Below are 24,642 nucleotides of genomic sequence, written 5' to 3' on the forward strand. Positions count from 1 at the left end.
AAAAGAAATAATAATATGCATGGCAATGTAATATTGGAATGGTGTAATAATGCATGAAATGGATTCTAGAAGTTTCACCTGAAAATAGAAGGAGAATTACAGTATGTGGATAATAATGAATGTCTAATCTAAGTCAGTCTTTTGGTGGATGCTAATACTCTATTCCTTTACTTTTATTTACAATAGGGTGTTTACTGTTATTACTTTATCTTATTTATGGTGAGATCCGAGAATGAGGTGTGATAGCTATGAAATCTTTCAAGATTGTACTTTTCATTGCTGCCAATTCTTCTTAAATTCAAAGCTTCTCTTACTTTTCTCAATAGCCTCTTTCAATTGAAGATTAAATATACTCTATCAAATCTCTAAGGGTCTTAGAGAAGTGAGCAATGTGAAAAACATATTCATAGCAAAAAAAAAAAAAGTATCAACTCTTGAGTACTTATCAAATTTAGGCTCTCCGTCCTTGTACTGTACAGGAAGCAATCAGAATTATTCTTGCTGATATATTTTAAATACTTGGATTAGATAATGCATAAAAATGCCGTATCTCTTTGAAGAAGCTCTGTTATTTTTGGACAAAAAACTTGTCCCCGTTATTCATCATACTTCTGTCTCCTTTTATCTTGGTACAGAAGATCTCTCCAGCTCCCAGACTAAGGACAAAATACACTGTAGTTAAAAGTTAACTTTTTGGAATGTGTTTTCATTGTTTCAATGCTGACATCTGAGAACATTTTCTCTGTTGTCTTTTCTGAGGGAGGCAATGAGTGGGAGCTGCAGCATCCAAACTAATTCTGTACATACTGATTATTTAATTAAACTTTAGAAGTAAACATCACAAGTTAATTGCCATGTTTTCTTCTCTAGTATCTTTTCTATAGCTAAAAGAAGGAGATGCTAAAATATTTTAATTTTATTTTACAGTCTTTGTTGGCTATTTCTCCCTGTACTAAGCATTTTTCTAGTAATTGCTTAGTATTCAGTAAACATAGGGTTGCTTTTTATAACTAATTAATATGCGGTCATGCACAGAATAGAGGCCATTCAAAATATCCTTGAAATTACAATACAGTGATCTATATCAAAAGGAAACATTGTACTGAGCATTAAATGAATGTGATTCAGAACACTGATTGGCTTTTCGAGTATATTCTGCAAGAAAGTACCGAAATAAGTTTCTAATCCAGGACACCAGAAACTGTAGTTGCCATTCTGTTTTTTAATCTCAGATCTTGTTTGGGCTGAAGGAAACTTGGATTGCATATGTATTTTCAGGATACAGTGCTTAAGCAAAAGATATGCAGTAACTTTAACTCAGTCTTAAAATTGTTTTTATAATCTTTTGACATTAGAGGTCTTCTGGCAAAAATGAGCAAAATTCAGTAACTCCCTTCCAAATCTTCCCTGGCACTGTGGAGGTCTTGCACTGACATATCAGGGTTTCCAGTTTTAATCAGGGGCACTGTGGCTCCTTGCAGCATATCTTCGATATTGAGTGTTACTTACTTATTGTTTGGACGTTATTAATACATTTTTATTGACACGGTGCTTTCAAACACATTGTACTGCTTCATGGGTGCTTTGATCACAGCACAATGTCATTGAGCTGTTTCACACATCTGGCTTACCTGACACTGGTTGTGTACTGCTGGTGTACCACATTAATATTGATTTTCTGTTACATGTCAATATTCATACGACTGCCTACATGGTAATTTCATTTGGCCACCTTGGCTAGCTCTTACTTATTTCTTTTTTTTTCCTTCATATGTAGGGAAATTGTTTTATTGTAGAGTTTTATTTTGCAGAAGGAAGGTACATTTTGACCAGTGTTGTCATCTATTTTGTCTTGTTGGTCTTATATCAACACTTAAATATCTTATCATCAGCTTAAACTTAGCACAGAAGAAATCAAACTTAGATTTTCCTTTGCCCTCACTCACTTTTAGCATCACGTGAATTACATATGCTGAAAATATTGATTTTACAATAGTATCCTAATTTTAAATATATGAAGCAGTACTTCTTGTTGTGGCTTGGTATTTATGATGCTAATCTTTTGCCCTAATGTGGTGGGGAAAAAAAAAAGGTCTGTTTTGCCTATGGGAGCCCCAGTCTACATCTTAATGTACATTCATTAGGATTCTACTTCCCTACTTACCCTAAAGTTACACCAGTTGAGGAGAGGCAAGGGAGTCAGGTGGGCAGAGAGACTCCATATTCCAAGAGGAGAAAGGGAGGAGTATAGTGATGTGACTGATATCTAAGGGAAGTAAAGAAGAAAAGGAATTCCTAAGGTCCCACTGCTTGCAGTTTGAGGTAGCACAGGCTGTTAAAGAACAGAGAAGGAAAACATCAAAAGCTCTCTGTTCAGAGTTTGATAATATTGTGATATTTTGTGATACCACCATATTTTTTCTAGTATGTTTCAGTACTGAAATCATAAAAAATTAAAATAGCATCTTACATCAATAGACATGATGCGTGTTTCCACGCAGTGCCCTCAGTGTTAAAGCATCTTTTATTTCTTTCATTTTTTTTTCTCTGGACATGGCTGCTTTTTGCTCTTCAGTATATCATTTAGGCTGCCTTCATATTCCACTCCTCCTGTAAGGAACATTTTTATTTTTTTCCTCAAATATAAATTGCTTTTGAAGATTTGCTTCCACTGTGCTGCTGCCAGTCATTTTAGTTAATCTGTACGTTAAGGGAAAAGAGCTGTTTTCTCGCCCTGTTTTCCCTAACTTCTAGCTACTTTTCATCTCTTTCATAGCCCCCATATTATTCTGAAACAGGAACAGATTCTTTCATCAAGCCTGTGAGATAAGGTAGACACTACTGTAAATTCTAGTGTACCTCTATGCTAAATCCCTGAAAAACAGCATTTACTGTGCTACATCTGATGGAGAAAAAGAGTTACATTGCTGTCTGCATGGAAACCAAGTGCAAATTAGCTCATTTGATCACACATTTGATATCTATGCAGCATGACTGGGATTATAATTTTTTTTTGTTCATAAGTTTTCTCTGCAGAAAAACATGTAATCCTTTCAATCATATATATATATGTTTTCCATCAAGTTACTGTATTTCTTGTAGAATTGTCACAGATGTTAGATAGATCTATACTTCTGAAAAGGTAAGATAATCACAAAGGTTTGGGAATTCAGATAAAATCTGACATTTCTCTATTTAGCAGCAAGAAATATTTATGGTACAACAAGAAGTTTTGAATTCCAGGCAATTCTGAAAACTATAAGCAAAGCTTATCTGAGTCTCCTATGGAGATCTTCAAGACCAGTCTGGGTGCCTGCCTGTGTGACCATCTGTAGGGAACCTGCTTTAGCAGGAGGTTGGACGCTGATGGCTAGAGGTCCCTTCCAGTCCCTGCAGTTCTGGGATTCTTTCTCATTTACTTGCGTTACAGAATTGGAAGTTATGCACCAATGCCAGTAGCTATTGTTATGCCAAGAATGGCTATTGGAAATCAGAGTGACTTATTAAAACACATTAAAGTCCTGTACCAGAGTTTTGTGGAGTTTGGGTAATTGAAACTTATACTAATAAGATGTGTTGCTGGCTTCACTGGCCAATAAATTGTCAGGACTTTTTAGCTTGCTTTATAAATAAATCCAGTTAAGTTGTGTTCATTTTCTTGTTCAATTTGAATAATTCAATGAGTAATCTATGGAACTGCAACCTAAGCATACTTCACTATTTTGTACAAAATGAAACCAGTTGTATGCTTTGTCAGCACTCAGCTTTCATTGTGTTGTTGACATAATGTCTGAGATCAAGGAACTAACTCTTACCAATTCAGATTGCCATTGATATTCTCAGTTCCCAATTTTAGATTTGGTATAAATTAAGTTGCATTGTAAGACAGTAATTACTTATTGAAGACCATGATGAAATTGTCCTTAGAATGGTTATTCAGTTTTCACTGAACGTAAAGGCACTGCATCTTTGGCAAGAGGTGATATCAGAGAACATTATATTTGTATTTTTGCTCATTTAAAAAGTTGTGCTGTATAATTTCAAGTGTTTTTCACATGACCTGATTGGAGAGATGAACTTTATGAACTTCAAGGAACATGCTAATTATATAATATTATGATATTGATTTTGTATAAAATATTAACAGAACTGTTTATTGTGTTTACAATATGAGAACTAGAATTTATCCCACACTAACTTTACATAAAGTAGACACTCTCCTGGATAAGGAAGGATAGTTTTGCTGGCTAATCAGCCTGTTTCTACTTGTATGATTAGTGCTGGAGAAGATGCAGTATAGATGCAGCTTGTGAGCCAGTTCAATGGCAATCACACACAACAAATTGCAGGTTGTTCTGATTGATTCCAGGGCCTACAAAAGCCATAGGTGGATTCAGGGGAGCGTAAATGTCATTTAGAGACATCTACCCTGTTACTTCTTTTAGTCATCATTCAGAAACTAAGGGTACATTGTTTCTTTTGTAGTTTAGAATACTTTGGATATGCGCATGCAGAGCTTTTTGTCAGATGAGCTCTCATTTAATTCTCATTTTCTTTTTATCTTAGTAATGTTTTTATTTTACTCTGTATTAATTCCAAGTTTGTATCATCCATATGATGTGTCTATAAGTCAAGCTCTGCTTGCTATTGGAAAGACCTTGCCTAAGTACTTTGTCCAGTCTGAGTCACTGCAACAGAGGAGAGAGAATCTAGATCAGAACAATGTGAGCAATCATAGCCAAGGAAATTGGGTGGACTATTGAAAGGAGACAAAATAATAACCTTCAAATATGCAAAATGTAAGTAGCAATCAGGACAGCAATAACCTTTTTGTTGTGTGCGCTGTAGGCAGCAAAGGTGTGATGGACTTAAATTGTAGTAGAGAGTGTTTAGGCTTAATATCCAGAAAAGCTTCTGATAATAAAACAGAATCACTGGAAGCGGTTGCCTGGAGAGGTTATGTAATTTCCTTTATCGTTTTTAGAACAAGGTGGACGAACAGTTCTCAGAAATGATGTATGGCTACATTTGCTACTCTCCTTTCAGCTCTGCCTTTATTATGAACCTGATTGCCACCCAGCTCTTCCTTCTGCAGAATCTCTGAACATTTTCCATTTCTTTTGTTTGAAGACCTTAATCGTCTTTATTGCATTATTAGTTTTCTGTTACTGAATGATTCCGACCCTTCCTTTCACTTTTGCAGTTACTTTCATTGATCCACATCTTCAGTTTTCTTTCAAGATCAGGCACCGTTAAGTTTTTCCATGACTGTGCATTTGCTTAATGTGATCTCCAGCTCATTCTGGAATTGCTTTAACTTTTCTCATTGAAGTCTGTATTCATGATATAATTGTTTTTTATCTTAACCATAACATTACCATTTTTATAGCCTTTCAAAATTCATACATCATGAACTAGTGGATCTCAAAGAAATTTAGTCAGATGATATCCCAGATGCTGAAGAAAAGAGTCTATTTTGGATCTAAATTTCTTTCTTTCTTTCTTTTCTGCGTTACTGAAGGGTTATACTAAATTTGCTGAACCGTGTTTCAAGAAGTCCATTTTTGTGCTACATTTTGACCTTGTCGCACTGCATTCTCCTCTGCTCATTCCCTCAGTCCTATTTATCTGAAAATTTTTCTTTTCCCTGAACTATTGAGTTATTTTAAATCCAACTTTGAATCCTATTTTGAATCCAGTTAGTTTAGTAAAACTGGTTTCATTCAGGTTGTTGTTTTTTATTAAACAAAAATTTCACAGAATGTATTTTGCACATGTATTGCATAATCAGATAACTATAAAAATTGCTTGGATAGAAATATGTTATTTGTTTCGAACAAAATTGCCATCAAATTTTATGCTCAATTGGAACAATTAGCAAGGTTTTTGGCTGACTAGCTAAATGTAGGTGTTTCAGCAGTATTGACATGCTGAGAATAGAAATTTTTAAATTACTGTATTGCACATAGTTGCAAATTGAAAGTATCAAAATACACGTTCTGATTGTTTTCAAGCAGAAGTGTATAGATGTGTCTGTAAATGTTATGAAAAATGACACTTTACATGCCCTATTTTTTTACATAAAGAAATATCATCTCGTTTCATAAGGTAGAAAATTAGAAAAATTAGTGAATGCAAAACAGAAGAAATGTGTGCGGAGTTTTAGGGTGGTTTTTTAGCAAGGTTTCTTGGGGAGTCTCACCTTTGGATAACAAATCCAAAACAATATAATTTTTCTAAAATTGTTTAAAACAAACTTTCCAAAGCTAGGAAATAGTTCTACTACCAGAATAACCAAAGAGAACATAGGTTTAGTTTTTTTCATGCTTTATTTGTCTGGGCCTCTCTGTACACCCTGTTTTCACATGTCATTCTCTGCCATTGTCTGCTCTTTCTAGTTAGGTACATTTTCCAGAGCTACAGAGAATGCTTTTTCATCTCAGTATCTAACTTTGCTTTTGCCCGTTTGCGTTGTGCATCGTGGTTCTTGGATTTTCAGTTGCACATGGGCTCGCTATGAAGAAGACTGAGACATGTTCCTGTTCAGGTAGACGCTCACACACTTCTGGATTTTGTAGAGATTGAAGCCCAGCTCTCTCCTTGCCAGGGTCATTAGTGCTGTTGTACTAAAGGCAGATGAAAACCCTGCTCTATGTGCCCATCATCAAGGTGGGGGAGTTTAATATTGTGATGCCCAGCACTTCTTGTTCTCTGTGTTCTCAGTGGAAGAAGAGGGAGTCTGAGGGTTAGACATTAGTTTTCCCTGGTCATATTTTGAGAAGTAGATTCATTGTTTTGCAATGGTTATTTAGAAAGGCATGGTAATAATTACAAGGCTACTAAATCACTTCTTTGGTGAGATGAACTCGCAAGGCCACAAGAAGGCTGGGTGTGTAGGTTACAAGACATGGCTTTTATTTCAGTGACTAAAACAAATCAGTGGTAGAAACATTGCCTATAACACTGGTCTTAGTAATAATCTCAGCATTTTTTATTGAAAAAAAATATAGTATTCTTAGAATTTGATGGGTAACCCCAGTCAGGGTTTAGGACCCAATGTTATGATTCCTTAATTGTTCCAAAGGAGTTTTTTTCCATGTAAAATTTATTTTGGAGGTTAAAGGATAATATATAAGGATAATATATAAGTATAATGGTATACTGCAGTGTAGGCACTTCTGTAAAGTAGAGATTACAAGAGCAGTTAGACTGCATTGAAATTGGGAATATCAGTAAGTTTGAATCAGAGCCATCTCTATAACAGGAATCCTTCTAATGAGTTAGCAGTATTTTGTGATTGCTTCCAGTTATACACGTAGTGTATTTTACAAATCTATTAGAGATTCCTATAACAAAAACTGTAAAATATTATTGTTAGTAGAGGGAAAAGGTAAAAATTTAAACAGGTATGTATGAAATTAAATTTTCCTTTTTTTTTTTTTTTTTTAATATTCACATTACTGGACTTTTATGTCAGGTAGAATTTTAACTTTCCCAGTGTTATTTCTCATACTGTATCCTTGGCAAGATGACCTTTCTCTTATCTTTATTATTCAGCTTTTTGTAAGAAATGGAAAGTATAAGGAGACAATTGCTGTCAGCTTCTTGAATCCACTGTTTAGGCCTTTGAAAAAGATGTATAAATATTGAACCATCTGGAGTTAATAAATTGAATTACTCTGCTCTGCAAACACTTTAATTGTTATTAAAAGAAAAGCCACGGGGCTTTTGGAAAGGTAGACAATTGCAATTTATTTTATATTACAATATTTTTCAGATTTGTAGGTAACAGAAGGAATTAAATGTTGAACACACTTAAATATTAGTTTATGTATAAAGGCAAAATGCATTATTCAGTGACTCATATACAACATTTGTGTTTCTCAACACAATGCATCAAACTGTGATCTCCACTAAATATAACAAGAGGAGCTGAAATGCCTTTGGCAATGAGATCTAGTAAGATCAATCTTCGCTGGACATGTGGATGCCATAAAGTGCATATTCCATTTTCTTGCATGACAAATCTTCTCAAACCATATTTAAAGAAAGAAAATATATTACCATTTTGTTTTAAACTGAGCCAGCTGAACATCATAAATTGAATATCCATAAAAATCTTCAAAACCTACTGTGCAGTGTTTAATCATACATATTTGTGCTATGTTCTCCCATCACTCACTTGCTGAGCTCAGGAAAGGTAAAGTTGTATAACATCCCAAGCCCGTCACTTTGTGTATCTCCTAGAGCATAGTTAATAACTGGACTAGTGTAATTTCATACTTGCCCTAATGCATTTATTGAGGAATACTGGCTTTGCTTCCATGACCAAATGCATAATATTTGCAAAAATATTTTAAAAATTGAAAATACTTTTATTTTTCACACAAGTTGTTCTATAGTCTGTCTATTTAAATTTATTCTTTACCAAAACAGTTACAGCATCTATTTCTGTTCTAGTAGGAAACTTTTGTGGACAATATCAGTTGAACCATAGAGCACACTGAGATCTAGCAACAAATTATAACCGATTTGCCAATATTTTGGAAAATAAACAGCTACAGTTTTTAAATAAGCTTCTTCTAATGCATTTTGCCATGCATTTTTTTGCAAACAAGCAAAGACAGAAATATGTTAAGGATTTGGGGCATATACTAAAGAAGTTTTTGGAAAATATGCAGACCTAGTATGATTTCATTTGTGTTATTAATCTAATCCTAAGGAATTTACATCTCCTGTGATATTTGGAATTGTTTTGTTCCAAAAAGTTCTATTGTTCAAGATGATGAGCAAAAATGCCAACTGATGGCTTCGTTACAGGACTTTAGGCAGTGATTTAGAAGACCATCTGAACCACTGAGTGCCTCGAGGATGAGGTCTGAATCTTTGAACTTACATTTTTTAGAAAGCCATCACAGAAGGTAAGAGGTAGCCTGACATTTTTACAGCAATCTCTACAATAGCCTTTGTTACTGAGGTATACACTATTACTCTGTTTCAGATAGCTTTTCAAAGAGCTTGAAAAGTCTGAGTTACATCATAGAGCTGCAGTTGCCTTCAGAACTGAAAATAAAACAAACAGCTCATTATCTTCCATTGTGTGGACCAATTACTTCAAATCAATTGGAAAAGAGAGAAAGAATTATATGGAAAGATGCTTAATGAGAGCTGGAAATGAATGAGAAAGCCGAACGGTGCTCTGAACATCATACTATGCTAATCATTGTTTGGTACACCTTCCTTGTAGTTGTGGGGTCTTCAGATTTCTTTCCCAGACTCTGCTATTCTTTGCCCAGTTTTAACTCTAACCAGCTTTTCTTCATCACTGTGCAGATCTCCAAACACTATTACGTTTCAGCACACTAACACAGTAATACGGTGAGCATCTGTGACATATGAATGCAGCTACTTGTTAGCTGAGTATTTATAGCACTGGAGAACTCATCTTCTCTCCAGCTGTTTTGGGGACTTTATACTGATGAGAATAAAGAACTGAGCCTTGTAAGGAGATTCACGTTAAACAGAAATTCAGAATTTTTACTTTCTGAATTGGAATTAGGAAATAAAACTAATTGGCAGGAAAGTGCACTCATCATGGACGATATAATCATAAACTAATTCAGGCTGGAAAAATATATACTGGCTTAGGTTGTAAGGAACCTCCCAGAATCATCTGTCAGGTTGTTCAGAGGCATATCCAATAGTGCTTTGAGTACCTCTAATAATATTGATACCAGAATCTTGCTATCCCCCATCTAAATGTTTGATTACCCTCCCTGCGAAAAACCTTTTCCCATTTCCTCATTAGAATCTCTCTTTTTGCAACCTTTTTCTACCTCCCATTATCCTCTGTGACTCTGAGAAAAGGCATAGTTGGATTCATCACCTTACCCTCCCAGTAAGAGTGAATGGGTCCTGTCAGTCTTTCCTTCTAAAACCCAGGCCACCTGTGTCTCATACATTTGTGTACACGGATACCATGGCACATTGCTTTGAAAGTCTTGCTAACTAAAGTCGAGTTTAGTACCAACCACTGCTGTCTTCCACTAAGCCAGTCGTATTCCCAACAAAAGCAATCAAGTATATGGGGAAAGGTTTGTCATTCATAAATCTACCTGGCTGTTCCTAATAATCTCCCTTCACTAGTGAAACACATTCACTAGTTTCAATTTCAACTGAGCATTAACTTTCTTGATTGATGGTACAGGATTTCTGAACCTAAGCACATAGTGTTGAGGTTACACTGAGTCTATATATACTCTACTAACTCAACCAAACCAGGCTAAAACAAAACCAAAAATGTCCATGTTGCTCAGGTTTTCAGGCTTTTTTTCTTTTTGTCCACGGAAAATATGTTGGTTGTAGATCTCTTGAACAGCTTTGAGGTTACTGCTGTAACAGTACTTCCCTCAGTAGCAGCATGTAACAGTGGTCAAAGTATGCTTACGTGCTTTTCTTTCTTGTTGAGGCACATTTATTTATTTATTTACTTATTTATTTATTTATTATTTCTTGTTATTACTGCCCTTTATTTATTTTTTTCTTGTCCTCTGCATGTAGTTGCAATGTGTAACAAGCCAGAAAGTGTTAATGAAGTCACAGGCCTTTACATATGCTCGGCCTTGATCAATTACCCAATTAGAAACAGCAGCAGTTCTAGTAACGACTAGATCCAACTAAATAGCAAACTTGCCTGAAGATTCTTACTGAGAAATGCTGTGGAGAAGTATGTGAAGGGCAGTGTCTGGCTGTGGAAATCAGCCAGGAAAGCTGGTGAGCAGTGGAAGAGATGTCTCTTTTAGTGCACGTTGCCTTGTCTGGAGTTCAATCAAGTTAAGTTGAAGGGCACTAAGACTGTCTTCTGTGCTGTGGAAACTGTCAGTGCTGCTCTAACTGTTCAAAGAATTAGAAACAAAAGGAAAAACAAACAAACAAACAAAAAACAGCAGTTTTAAGTATGTTCTTTATAGGCTGTTGCACTGGGATGGAATTTAAAATTATTTGTGGTTACTGTTTGTGTATTGTAAATGCTATCCTGAAGCATGGTACAGAACTTATACAGTATGAGAGGTGATTGTATCTGAAAGTGGGTCTTTAGTATTACATGCAAATAATTAAAACAAATCTTAAATGTTACTTCAGATGCAAAGTAAAAAAAAAAAAAAAAAAGTTCTCTGTTTGCTATGAATAATTGGATGCTACTAATGCAGACACTGATCTGCTTTTATAGATATCTTAATCTAACATTTAATTCATTAATGATTTCATTCATTGTAGTATTTCTTTTTCCAAATGGGAAGTACCTCTGAAGGCAGTTTATTAATAATTTAGGGAGATAGGGAATCTTTTCCAGCTTCTATTCAAACACTCACAAATTTCATACAGTCATAACAAACCTGAAATCAGTGTGACACAAAGAATGATACCAAACTGTCTAATCTCTAACAAATGACAGTAATTAGCTATATTTCAAGCAAAAGATAACATGTACCAGATGAGAGAGATCATATTTCATACACTATCCATTACCAGAGATGTTGGGCAAAATGAACTTTCAGTTACGCTTCTGTATGAGCTATTCTATCATGGAATGAATGTATTAAAAATGATACTTGTAAAATAAGCTTAATAAAGGAAAAAGAAACTCTTAGAAATTTATGGCTTTAGTGAGTAGTCAGCATTAGTGTTAACTTTTGATATAGGCTAGAGGGATTCTGATGGAAACTGCGGAAACTTTGTCTTCTTGGTATTTTTTTTCCCCTTCTTGTTAAGAACAGAGTGGCAGTTCATTTCACCTCTGGACATTTCTGCAGAGATTTAAACAGTACCAGCTTCCTCTTTTTTAAAGAGGCTATAAATACAATAGTTGTTTTCAGGTATCTAAAAACTCTTTTCTGCATAGAAAATCTAGTTAGCATTCCAGACTGTATGATACGGTGACCTTGGGAACGATCTCTGCAATGGGAATGAGGCTTCCCACATTGAGGGGGCATCTAAATCTTTCCATTGTGAGATTACAGTGGTCTGAGGCTCAATAGAAAATAACTGATAAATACCATCATTTGTCTCAGTCTGTAAAACCAGTGAATAAGCTGAGTAGCTGGTAAGTAAAATTAGTTCCATTTATTCCCCATAAATAAAAGAGGAAAGTTGTGTGAGGAAAAAGTGATGGAGTGAGTAAAAGCTGTGACCTAAGCCAAATACTGCCTGTTTTAATAGCAGCAATAAGTACCATGTCTATACAACTATGGCAAAGCAGCAGAGAAGCAAAATATACATATACCTTCCTTTTACTTAGAGTATTCTTGTGTGATTGCAAAATGCATGTAATACAGGGGAAGCAGCATCACTGTGCAGTCTGGAGGTGATGGTGTTCTGGCAGTAAAAAGGATGTGGATACAGTTAGTGCTAGAAACATGCCTTCAAATTAGGTGTAGTACAGATGCAGGCTGTAAGTCACAGTATAGTGAAAATGTAAGACTGTTCTTCTGTAAATAAGTTTGTTTGTTTGTTTTTATATATCAGAACTATTGTATACCTGGTTATATTCAGTTGCATCTTCCTGAAAATAGCCAGTCGTGTCTGTATTTCTTACGTGTGTTTATTAATCAGTTGTTTATTTGAATTTCCACCTCCTTGTGTAGAATACAGTGGGGAGAATATAAACATTGTTATATAAACATCTGCATTCCTAATAAGATTGTTACTGATTTGGAGGAAAATAACCGAATAACTGCTTTAAAAAAAAATGTTCATTTCCAGACTGGATAATCCATATTCTCTTTTAGAATTAAAAGTTCCCTTATAAACATGAATGCATGGAAATTAGTATTTTTTTCATAAGCTACAGTAATATAAGAACAGATATTGTATTTACAAAAAAGACAAATGCCCTTTTTAGCTTTACAGTGAAATCTTAGGTCTTGCTACATGTGATCAACTAGATAATAATGTGCATGTGCATGTAACATAAGGTGAGCACAGATCGAAGTTAAAAGGAATAGTTCCAAAAGAATAAAATCAATTCTTTTTATTGGATTAAATGGGCCAGTACGAATGCTGTCTGAAATGTCTTACTGCTTCTTCCTAGTTCAGAGAAGATCAACACAGCTGCTGTTATATTTCATGTTTCCTTTTCTATAACATGATGCTGAGTTATTACTGTACTAATGGCCTGAAATGTTTCTAAACTGCTGGCAAAGCTCCAGTGTATTTTAAGTGTCACAATTAATGAAGTGAGGTTCTTCAGTATTATCCAAAAGCTATTGTCATAATCTAAGTGGTATTTGTGGTGGATGGAATCAGGCTTCCTGAAGTGTGAATGTCCTTCTGCTAATTCATAGTTTTAAATAATTGATAATAGTAAGTCCTATACAATGCAGATGAGAACCTTTGAGAGAAAGCAAATATTGTAGTAATTCAATATTTTAGTAGCCTTGTAGCTATTGAAATAGTCTACTAGCAAACAATGTTTATTTTCATGTTTAGGTATTAAAATGCTTCTTATATTCCAGCAGATATTCATCCCACTTTACACACAGGAAAACTGGGAGGGAAAGATTGGAAGCAAGCCCAGGTTTTCTTGTTCCCTATCCACTGTCTTACTCATAAATGATAGTATTTGTATTGAATCTTTCTATCTTCAATCTGGATATGACTTTCAACATAACAGAAGCCATAAAATATAACCCAATAATTACTCCAGCTATTCCTACAAATACAAGTCTTAACAAGCACTCATTCAGAAATACGATGTCAATTTAAAAGTACCAAATGAAGCATGGGGATAAAGTTCTCCCAAGAGATTCTGATATTGTATTTTCCTTGTAGTACTCCTTTCTTGATGTATGATTTAGATTTGAATCAAAAGCCATGTATGCCGCATAGCCAACATGGGATGTTGCAAAGGGACACATCTTGAGAAGTACCTAAATCAGCAGCTCTTTGTGTCAGATCAAAATTCCCAACTTGATACAGTCTCCAGTAGCTAAATGCTCATGTGACAGCTTTCAAACACAAAGGTGGGACTGCTGCAACTATTCTTTCTAAAGCAGTTCAGCACCTGACCACTCTGTCATGTCAACTGTCGCGTCTGTGACTATGTAGATAGCAGTTCTTGAGCTCTGCAAGGTCAAGGCAAATGTGATCTGTCATCTAGGCTGCTGTTCTGGGAAAGAGGGTTTGGATTTTCTAATTTTTGCATCAAGTGATAACCAAAGCGTTAATGCAATTGAGTTGTAGTAATGAGTTGTTCATGAGCTGTGCTTTGAGGTAGAATCAACCTTTGCTTCTATATTAACAATGGGTTGCAAACTGTGATTTGCTATCATCTAATTAATCCTGAAATTTCATTGTTCTATTGAAAACTTGAGACATGTTTAATTTGGTATTCTTTTATGCCCTCCTGTAAGACAGATACTGAACTGCTTAGACTACAGTAGATTCTGAACAAATATCGAAGATTATGTACCAACAGGAATTTGGTTTTGGATTTAAGTACCAGCAAATCACTGACGAGACCTTTTTGTGGATCACTAACTTATAAGTAGATATAGAAGTTCTACACATCCTTATTTCAGTAACAGCTGATCCTTTGGATCTGTAACTATATTCCTTTGATGATTAATGCTTTTCACATCTTTTCACTTTTTTTGGGGGGGGGGGAAGGAGGAGGAGAAAGGGGAGAGGAATCTGTTTTAAACAATGCATCAACTTGAATTGTGATAAATTTAAAAGCCACTTACACCACTTACATTTGTTTTGCCTATTGAAGTAGTCTCAAAACATTATGTTTTAATTGGTACTTGTAGATTTTGATTTAATACCCATTCAAAAGGTATTTAATAAAGCTAATTTAGTTCTACACATTGCAAAGTATGTTTTCTAGAATAACAATTTTTAGAACCTGCAAACTCTTGCAAGAACATACCAATCTGTCTACAACTCATACATCTGTTACGTGGTTTGTAGATGTAAAAGACATGAAGCTTTAAGCAGATTAGTAAACTATAAAATAATCACTTATTATTAATTTTCTGTAATAATGTAACTGCTTATTTGTACTTGACTGGTACTAACTGAATCTCAGAGAATATTTGATCTTAGAAGGCAAAAGTCTTTCCATAAAGGTATTAAGTTGTTTCTATCTGGCAACTTTCTAGGATCTGTTAGGAAATTAATGGTTTGCATTGTTTTTCAAAGGCTCCAAGTCAATGGATTTTTTTAACTTCCAGCTTTCTACTCAATACACACATTCCTGGATTATCTAGTCATAGAATCTTCATTCTGAGATAAAAGCATTCACAACATGTAAAACAAAGAATACAGGACATACTGCATTCAGCAGCCTGTTTCTGCTGGATGCTGAATGATGACTGACGTACCAAGACTGGAGGAAGTATGCTCAAACAGTCCTGAGCTCATTACAATTTCACAACTGAATTGTTTGGTAAACAGTCTTAGCAGTAACTGGCTTATGCTTCACTGATTTATTGTCTGGATGGTTCAGTTTCTAATTCTGGGTATATATTACAAATTCTGTGGAAGAAATGGCAAATATGATTTAGAAGCCTGTTAAAACTTAGTTCATTTCAAGTAGATGAAAATCTTTTGCAAGTTACACAGATCTCTACATACTTTTTTTTTTTTTTTTAAGATTGCTCTGTCTTGTTATATGAAAGTACATAACTATTTCTTCTTTAACAAGTTAATAAATCTAAAGGTGTACTTATAAAACTCTTGTATTCAAAAGAGAAATAGTGAGCAACAGTAGATGTCTAATGTTGTTTACTACTGGAATATATGCATAAGAAAAAACTCTTTAAAGGAAATCCTAACTGATAACTATTGATGGTTTGATGTCTTACTGTGGCAATAAGGTGTCCAATGAAGTCTGAATTAAGAAGTAAAATACCAGAGCAAAATTTTGCATGTAGTGATGCTTTTTGTAGGACATTGAATTTGTCTTTTTTGTCTAAACTGTTGTCTATGTGGTTGCTGTGTCTGCTCTGGATAAGAAAATTCTCAGTTCACAACTGTCAACGAATAACCTAAAAAGAGTTAAGAAGCAGAAAGGATAGATAAGGGTGAACTGAGCATACATGTCCAACCCAATGTTTTTGTCCTTTTGTTTTAATATAAAATGCATTAACTGTATTATCTTTCCATATATAAGTAGCTAAACTTATATTGTACCTGTAGCCCAAGCCCAAGACAATTTCTCTTCACTCAGTGTGGCCCAGGCAAGCCAAATGGTTTTGCACTCACAAACTAATGCCTGCAACCGTCTAAACTGAGCAACTTTGCATTGCTCTGCTTATGAAACAACAAGCAATGTCTTATTCAGCATCTGGACACCAACACTAACAGATGTGCTGAAATCAAGTGTAGTAAATGCTTCCAAGCGTGGTATAATTGCTAGCATATAAGATCTAAGAGACCTCAAAGTCTGTTTGGGCTAATTGGCAACATTTCTGCATTGCTTCATCTTTCCTAATGTTCTTGCAAGCTTATATAGTCAAGTCTACTACTAGTTCAGTAGGGAAGCATTTGTAATTAACTGTGCTGCCAGTGGGAAGAATGTTGGTGTCCATGAAATACGGACTAAGAACAGTTGGTAAATTTCCTGTTAATATTAATGGCAAAACTTCATTATAGGCTACGTTAATTATTTACAGAAAAATTTAGATTTGTTAACTTATTGGATGATACTTCTAGCAAAAGTCAAGTTATTGGAAATTCAGTGCTAAAATGAATTATTACAAGTAAGTTAACTGTCTGAAATTAAATTAGGTGATAAACAGTCTGTTTTTCTCCTGTAAATTGGCATTCATGACATCTAGTTCTAGTATGCACCTGAACCCATTATTCTTGGCACTTCATGAAGTGACTATAGCAATTTGTATTGACAGACTCTTATTGAGTATAACTTCTCAACAGGAACCAACTAATCAATTAATTAATCACAGTGTTACTCAAGTTTGGTTTTGTTGCTCTGTCATTCAGAACATTAACTTTTAAACCTGTTGTTGATCAATGCAACTTGACCATTTTAGTTTCCATTGGCTACTTTATTAAGTCTAGACTAATTAAATAAGCGAGTGTTAAAGATTTCTGAATTACTAGCAAAATTTAAATTTATACATGCTAATTTGAAAAATACACAACAAATCCCAACTCCATTGCATTTACCAATGTAAATTACTTCAGAAAAGAATGCCTTATGTTCTGTTGTGAAGGCTGTGTAGGTGCATGCAGAAGGAGCTAGACTCTTGTGGAAAAAATTGAGGTAGCAGACATCAAAAACGTTTTGATGAATATCACTATAAAAACATAGTCTTTCAAGTCTCTTTAATAAATATTGCCACCTTCCTTCACAGTTAAATAAGACTTTTAAAGCTGAAATGAAAAATGAGTGAATCCATCCTACCACCAGATTATTCTGGACAAATGCTGTAAGTATGTAGATTCCACTGACTGCAGTGGATCTTCAGAGGATGCCAAGATTTATTGCTTTAGAGAATCCTTTAAGTCAAGACTTCTCTTTAGTGTGAGGATCTGATTGTCTCCCTGTCACTGCAGTAACAACCCACACTTTTTCTTAATTCTATGCTAATTAATTACATAACATTAAACCAATGCATTCAATTGAATGTATTTTTGTGTCAATATTTATGGCCTGGTGGAGAATCCTACTTTACCAACATAAGCACAGCATTCCTATTACAATTAAGGAGAATGGCCTTCATCACCTCTATTTGAAGAAATAGGTAACTCTGAAGATTGAAGTAGAACTTATAAAGTGCAAATTAATCTGATAATATTGACAAATGTATTCACCAACTCACATACAGAGGCAACATTTTTGAAATGTAAATGTAGATTGCATTTTATCTGTCCTTTGAAAACAAGCATGATTTGGTTTGATAGAAGCTTGGTTTGATAGAATAAAAGCTGTCAGTCATAGAGTGTCTTTAGATCTTGTTAGCGAAGTGACAGTTTAATTAGAATTCCACCAAAATATTAATTTATCAAGAAACTGTAGCTACTGCTTTGCAAAGATATTAGATGTCTATTTTTAGATTTTATTTTTTTTCCCTCTGAAATACTGAAGAACATGAGATGAGCAAGGCTGTCCTCTCTGTGGGGATATCCCAAAGACTGTTGTGATAGGAGAACATTACAGCCTGGACTAAAAAACCAATGGTTTTGGTTTTTGTTTTTTATTTGAAGATTGGCTTGAAAATGAAAAAATAAGAGAAATGTATATATTTGTCTTCTCTGGCATGAAGTCATAGGGATGCATACTTTGATTCTGTCTGTGCACAATCAACACTTGATTTAGGTAGCTGCTTCCTGACTACTGCTATCAAAAAAAAAACAAAAACCAACCAACCAAACAAAAAAAAACCAAACAACTTTGAACACAAAGTGTTTATCTAAGCAGTTTATTGTTTGTTCTTAGTAAGCTGAACAGTTGTATTAAGAAACTTCAGCTAGAAAAATCATTATGAGATGGTAGTTAATTGTACCAATACGATACTAGCCAACAGAAAGTGTCAGTATGCTTTTTTACAAAGTCATTATAACTTCTGTGGTAAAAAAATCATTTTTTGAGGTGATAAGCCAGCCAGAAATAAACAAGAAGGGAAGAGTACCGATCAGGATGGTGATTGTCTCTCCCTTCTGGTGACCTTGCATTACAAAGAGTCAGTGGAGTAGAACATTCAACAACCTGGAGGCATATGCTGAGCTACTGGATTGTGCAACTGCTGGAATTTGAAGAGGACTTGGTGAGCCCAAGCTGAGTGTTGCTCAGATTGTTCTGGTTTTCACAGTGCAGTAAGAGAAGGTTGTGGATCTGGCTATATATTTGAATGTGTGTTGGTACAAGTGCTGCTCCAAAAGTAATGCCTCCCATTTTATTATATTGGCCCATCACATAGAAAGTAAATGGTGGTGGTGTGGCAGTAGAGGTTGAACCTTACTTCAGATATTCTGTTGAATGTTGTTGCTGCACAACTGAAGGGCAGTCTTACAAAAATTGCATCTGACGTGGAAATGCATATGAAGCAAAAGTATGTCATTGAATTTCTCCATGTGGAATAAAAGCACCCACTGATATTCATTGGTGCTTGCTGAATGTTTATGGAAACTAAACAGCAAATGTGAGTAAAGTGAAGTGGTGGGTGGTGCATTTCAGCAGTGGTTGACAGTGATGTGAAAGAAAGACAAGCCACATTTTAGACAGCGATGCAGATTTTTACAAGCATGGCTTGCAAGCTTCTGTTCATTGGTGAAACTGCATAGCTAATGGTGGTGACTGTGTTGGAAAATAATGTTTTGTAGCTGAAAATATGCTCTGCCAAATAGTGTTATTGTGGTCTTTACATCTGTTGCATTTTCTATGGAAATGCATAGGAGGTATTACTTTCAGAGTGACTTACATATGATAGCTGTGTTGTCTTAGAAGGAATCCTACAAGCATCATCTCTTACTTTGTTTCTAACCTACCTCAGAAAAAATTAAGGATTATCTCAACATAACCTCCACTACTAATCACCAGATTCAGTGAGGACATCTGGGACATGCTGGCACTGGAACAGGTTGCCCAGGGATGTGGTTGATGTCCCATGCCTGAAGTCTCTCAAGGCAAGGCTGGACCAGGCCCTGGGCAGCCTGATCTAGCTGTGGTATCCCTGTTCATTGCAGAGGAGCTGGACTTTCCAGCAATAAGGTTTCTATGATTCCATGATCTCATCAATATATTTTTGAAATGTTGAGGTAGTAGCATTTTTTAATTTTTCTATTGAATCATGCAATTCGAATGACAAACTCAACTAAAGGGATACAAAAGGCTTAGCACAGCTACCAAATTCTCGATGTGTATGTGTATTTATTGCCAGACCTTTTTTTAACAGGGAAGATCTAGGATGCAGTAAGTCAGTTTAGATACCGGATAAATTGATTGTGATGCTCAATTTTACTATAATAGTCTAATCTAAAACACTCGGCCCTTTCTAGCTCTTCTGTACTCTTACAAAATTGTTCCTAACGAGAACAATCTTCAAAAATGGGGCATTTGAGACAAGTTAATGATCCTATAGCAACTCAAGATAACCATTGTCTAGGAATAGCGTTTGCTGCCTAAGCAGAAGGCAGGATATGGTGAATAGATGGATAGTATCTAAGTTCTATAGCAACACAAAGAAACTTAAAAGGAGAAATGTATTAGCCACTGAAAGAGCTGTACAGTTTGACAAAACCACTGGTTTAAAAAAATAAATGAATAAAATGTTTTTTTGTTTTGGGTTTTTGTGGGTTTTTTGTTTGTTTGTTTGTTTGTTTTTTGTTGTTGTTGTTGTTTTGAGGGAAATAAAGGAGAAATGTGATTTGGAATACAAAAAAAAAACCTAGTTTTAAAGTTGGTTTCTAATATATTTTATGCCATGCTAAAATCCAGGAAATGGGATTATCATTATTTGGCCATAACAGTTTTCAGCATTATTTATTTTTGATATTTGTTTCAATTCTTATTCACTAAATTTGTTCAAAGACAGTCTCATTATCCTACTTCTCTCTCTCTGCCCTCTAAATTTTCTTGCAATTAAATGCTTGCCTTTTAATGATCGGTTCTTGAGGTATAGTTCTGCATTGAAAAAATTATCTTGTATGACTTAACTTGCTGTGTTTGATTTGCCATATTGATATGTCTAATCTAAATGTGACCATTAGCATTTTCCCTGTGATTTCATAAAAAGATTAAACAACATCAGGAGACAAGGCAGGTTCAGGCTTTAAATTAGTATCTCAAGGGAGGTCTGTGTGTGCAAGCTGCTGAAAACAAGATTTCTCTACTTAAGATAAATGATATATATTTTTCCACAGTTCACTTCTATTGTCATAACTCTAATCATTACAGTTTAATGGCATCTTGTGTTCTTGACAGGGAACAGAAACATATCTGAGTATGGAGAAATGGGATTGATGTTTATTTTATTTAAAAACAAACAAACACATGCAAACTACCTCAAGATAAAAATCATTTTTCTGTCTTGGGAAGGATAGCCATAACTTGAAAAAAACACAAATGTTGGCAACTTATAACACCATATTCCCTTGGCACACATGGTCATCCTTTACCTGACCCAATTCCAGCTCTCCAATGAAAAGGTGCATCTCTGAGATATTCTTTGGCACAACTTTTCTTATCCATTTCCAAATCTTGTTCTTCCTTTGGAGGAGGAAGCGGCAGTATCAGAATCTGTCCAAGCCTCTCTTGCTGGCAGAGAGGTATGCTGACTCCATTAGTGACAACCATTAGAACAATTAGTTGTTTACTCTGGAAGTTTTGGCCTTCAAGACTGTATATGTATTTCTAACTTATTAAGTAAAATTGAAAGGATTGGGGAAAGACACTGTATTGCATGCAGTGTTGCCATCATATATGGTGTTTGAAATACTTACCAAACTGCAAATCTTGTTCCCATTTACTGTTCGCAAACAAATTATTCTGCCCAAATGAAGCAATCTAGGGAATGAGGGGAGTAGTAACTATCTGATTAAGAGTGATTTTAAGGAAAAATACTTCTCCAAAGTGAACAAAGTCTGTTTCCATTTTTCTTGGTGGTGGGTCAAATAACAACCTACAAGTAAAGCACTGGTTTATTTCCACTTAGTCACAGTATCCCAGGTGACAACTCTACCTCCTAGAAGAACTGGCACTGGAAGCAATCAGATTGGTGACTACAGAAAGTATTATATAAGAATTACAATAATTACAGTGGTAGATTGTGATGCTGAAAAGAAATCTAGGTTTTCTGCTTTTAATTTTATTGCTGTGTTCAAGCTGTTATTGCCCCCCCCCCCCCCCCCCCCCCACTCCCTCAATACCCCCCAGGAACTGTTACTGTCTACTGTTATGGTCATGTGCAAACCCATCTGACCAGATTTAAATGGTAGGTGATTAAGTCTGGAGTACCTGCTCTATTTGCATCACCTTGCTTTGTTTAGTCTTCTTGGTTTTAAATCAGGGATTAGAATTGGACTACAGGTTCTCAACTGACTAAATGAAGAATGATTTCCTCCCACAAGTGTGCTATATAAGCATTTACTATTTTTTAACCATAACATTGTCAGGCTATAGGAATGCTTTCTCCCTCATATATATTGTGTTGTCTGACTTCTTGTTGGCATGCCACCATAATTAATGATGCATAACTACGTCTAATTGATGACAAAAGGCTGTAGTGCTCTTTTCTTTTGTTAACCAGCAGGGCAATTATCTGTAAATAAAGTCGCTCCTCTGAATTTCTCTACATTTAGTCATCACTTGTATATGTCTTTTTTTATTTAAGAAAATCTATTTCATCAATAGGCTGAATAGGCTCCCTGTCCCCATGTCCCCTGTCGAGCACACATGCAACAGTGTCCTCTATCGTCCTCTAGTACTCATTCATTCACAGTCACAAGCAGCAAATCAAGTCTTCCTACTTAAGCATTTCTCATAAAGGTAAGGTTCAACTCTACTACTCTAAGGTTAGTTACTTATAATTAAAAATATGTCACAGTGTAGAGGAGAATTCCTGTGAGTAGTACTGAAATAGCTGGGCTGCAGATGCTACAGTTCCGCTAGGACCCAAGATCAGAACTTAACCCAAAATTTAGAAATCCCCATATGGGAGAGCAAGACAAGCCTTAGTAGCATTCTGAACAAAAGGCCTTCTGATGACCACCGGTCCTGTTATGTGAGTTAGAGATTCATTTTTGACAAACATAAATCCCTTATGGGCATCAAGACTTCAGTTCCTGTGTCTTTAACACTCTTTCTAATCAAGAGACAGTTAGTAGTGTCAACAAGTAGAAAGGTTGTGGGTCATTTGTTTTCATTATACTAAAAAAATTGTATCAAACCAACATAAGAAAAATGTGTTTCTTTCATCATGTAGTTTCCTTGTAAGCAGTCTACTTCTTAATCTTGCCTATGAATTTGTTTCATTTTCAACCAAATATCTAAAAAACAATAGTGATGTGACTAGATAATTTAACTCTAATGTCATCGATATTGTTCCTAACTGTACCTGTATAACATTTGGCAGCTGCTTTCCCCCTTTAAAATCAGCATTTTTCCTTTGTCAATTTGGTGCTGTGTGAAGATAAGGAGCTAAGAAAAAGTAAGTATAAAGAAAAACTTAGGCTTCAGAAAAGTTGGATGGTTGGATGTTATTAGAGGTGGATGCTATCTGAGAAGAGGTCTCTTAAAAATAAAAGAGTGTTATTCTGTGTTCTGGGTTTTGTGTAGGGCAAAATATCAGAAGTACTGCAACAGAAATGTTAGACTTTAATGAAAGTGCTGGGAAGCTCTGACTGACACTTGTAAGATTATTACAGATATGCCAGACTCTTACAGTCACTGCCAGTCAGCCTGTGACCTGCTCAGATGCTAAGCAGAGTAATGAACACGACTGAACATCCATCCTTGAGATGAAGACAGTAAATTCAGGAGTGGGATGTAATCTAGTGGGTGAATGTGGTATTTCTGTACTTCTCAAATAAAATTGAGCAATATAATCTGACTACAAGTAAGATCTATGCCCCTATTCCCACAATAGCAGATGAACACACAAAGGCTTTTTATGGCTAGTACACTTAGTTGGACTATTCTAAAATCTTTACATCAATCAACAGGCAAGTGTGTCCTTTAGCTGTACGTGGTGAATACTCTAAGGCAGGGTACTGGGTCTACTGTATAATATTTGTAGTCTCCATGTCTGCTGCAATAAAACTTACTATATGTCCCTTTAACAAAGAGAGCACTGGAGTGTTTAAATTACTTGGTGTTCATTATACAAAAGCAGTAATAGGACTCCCAATATCAACCTGGTTACAGTGCTCTTGCATGCTTTCCCTTACTCCTCTCCCTGCACCTTTCCACTGCTGAGTCTGACTCAGCGTAATGCATCTGCTGTGAGGCACGGTGTGAGCACAGAGAGCAGTAGTGTCTGGAAATTCAGTCACACGAACTAAGTGAATAATGTCACTTTCCTTTGCAGTATTATGACATCTTGTGAAAAAATAATCAAAGCCTCTTCCTGCAGCAGCTCTTAAAGAAAGATGACAATAGGCAAATGTCCCATTGCAGAAAGTGCTGGAGTCAAAGCAGGGCCCTAGAGCAGGACAATTATTTCAATTATCTGGAATTCATGATGAAAAACAGCAGCAGCTTTCAGGAAATATGCATGAGTCTGGCAATTGCTTGATCAGTTATGACAGTCACTGCCAAATATCACGTCCCATTGGGTTTTTCAAGGGAAAGGCCTGGAACAGGTGGATTATTTTAGTTACCTATGCAGCATCACAGGACTGCACTGTGGCTCTCCAGAGATCAAATAGGCCACCAACTGCTTGATTAAGTATGACATCACTGGCAAATATCATGAGGCTGTAAGAAATCACGGTAGAGACAGAAAGAGAGTGCATAGAGCAGATGGATTGTTTCAATTATTTGGGCCCCTTGATGAATAAGAACTTCAACTGCCATCAGCAGATCCCGTGGCAGGCAAGCAATAACTGCATTGCTATGACATCACTTTAAGATCTGATATGGCTTAAGTATTTCAACAGCTGCAAAGCTTAGATTTGTCT

The 24,642-nt window shown here is 35.5% G+C and overlaps 1 protein-coding gene across 8 annotated transcripts in view; it reads left to right on the forward strand.

Moving 5' to 3' along the window:
- ATRNL1 (attractin like 1) overlaps positions 1-24,642 on the forward strand; it is a 402,227-nt gene that overhangs the window by 288,742 nt on the left and 88,843 nt on the right. The window lies entirely within an intron of this gene.

Source organism: Coturnix japonica, chromosome 8, assembly GCF_054131305.1.
Source record: "Coturnix japonica strain WE chromosome 8, WE-NBRP24, whole genome shotgun sequence".
Taxonomy (NCBI): Eukaryota; Metazoa; Chordata; class Aves; order Galliformes; family Phasianidae; genus Coturnix; species Coturnix japonica.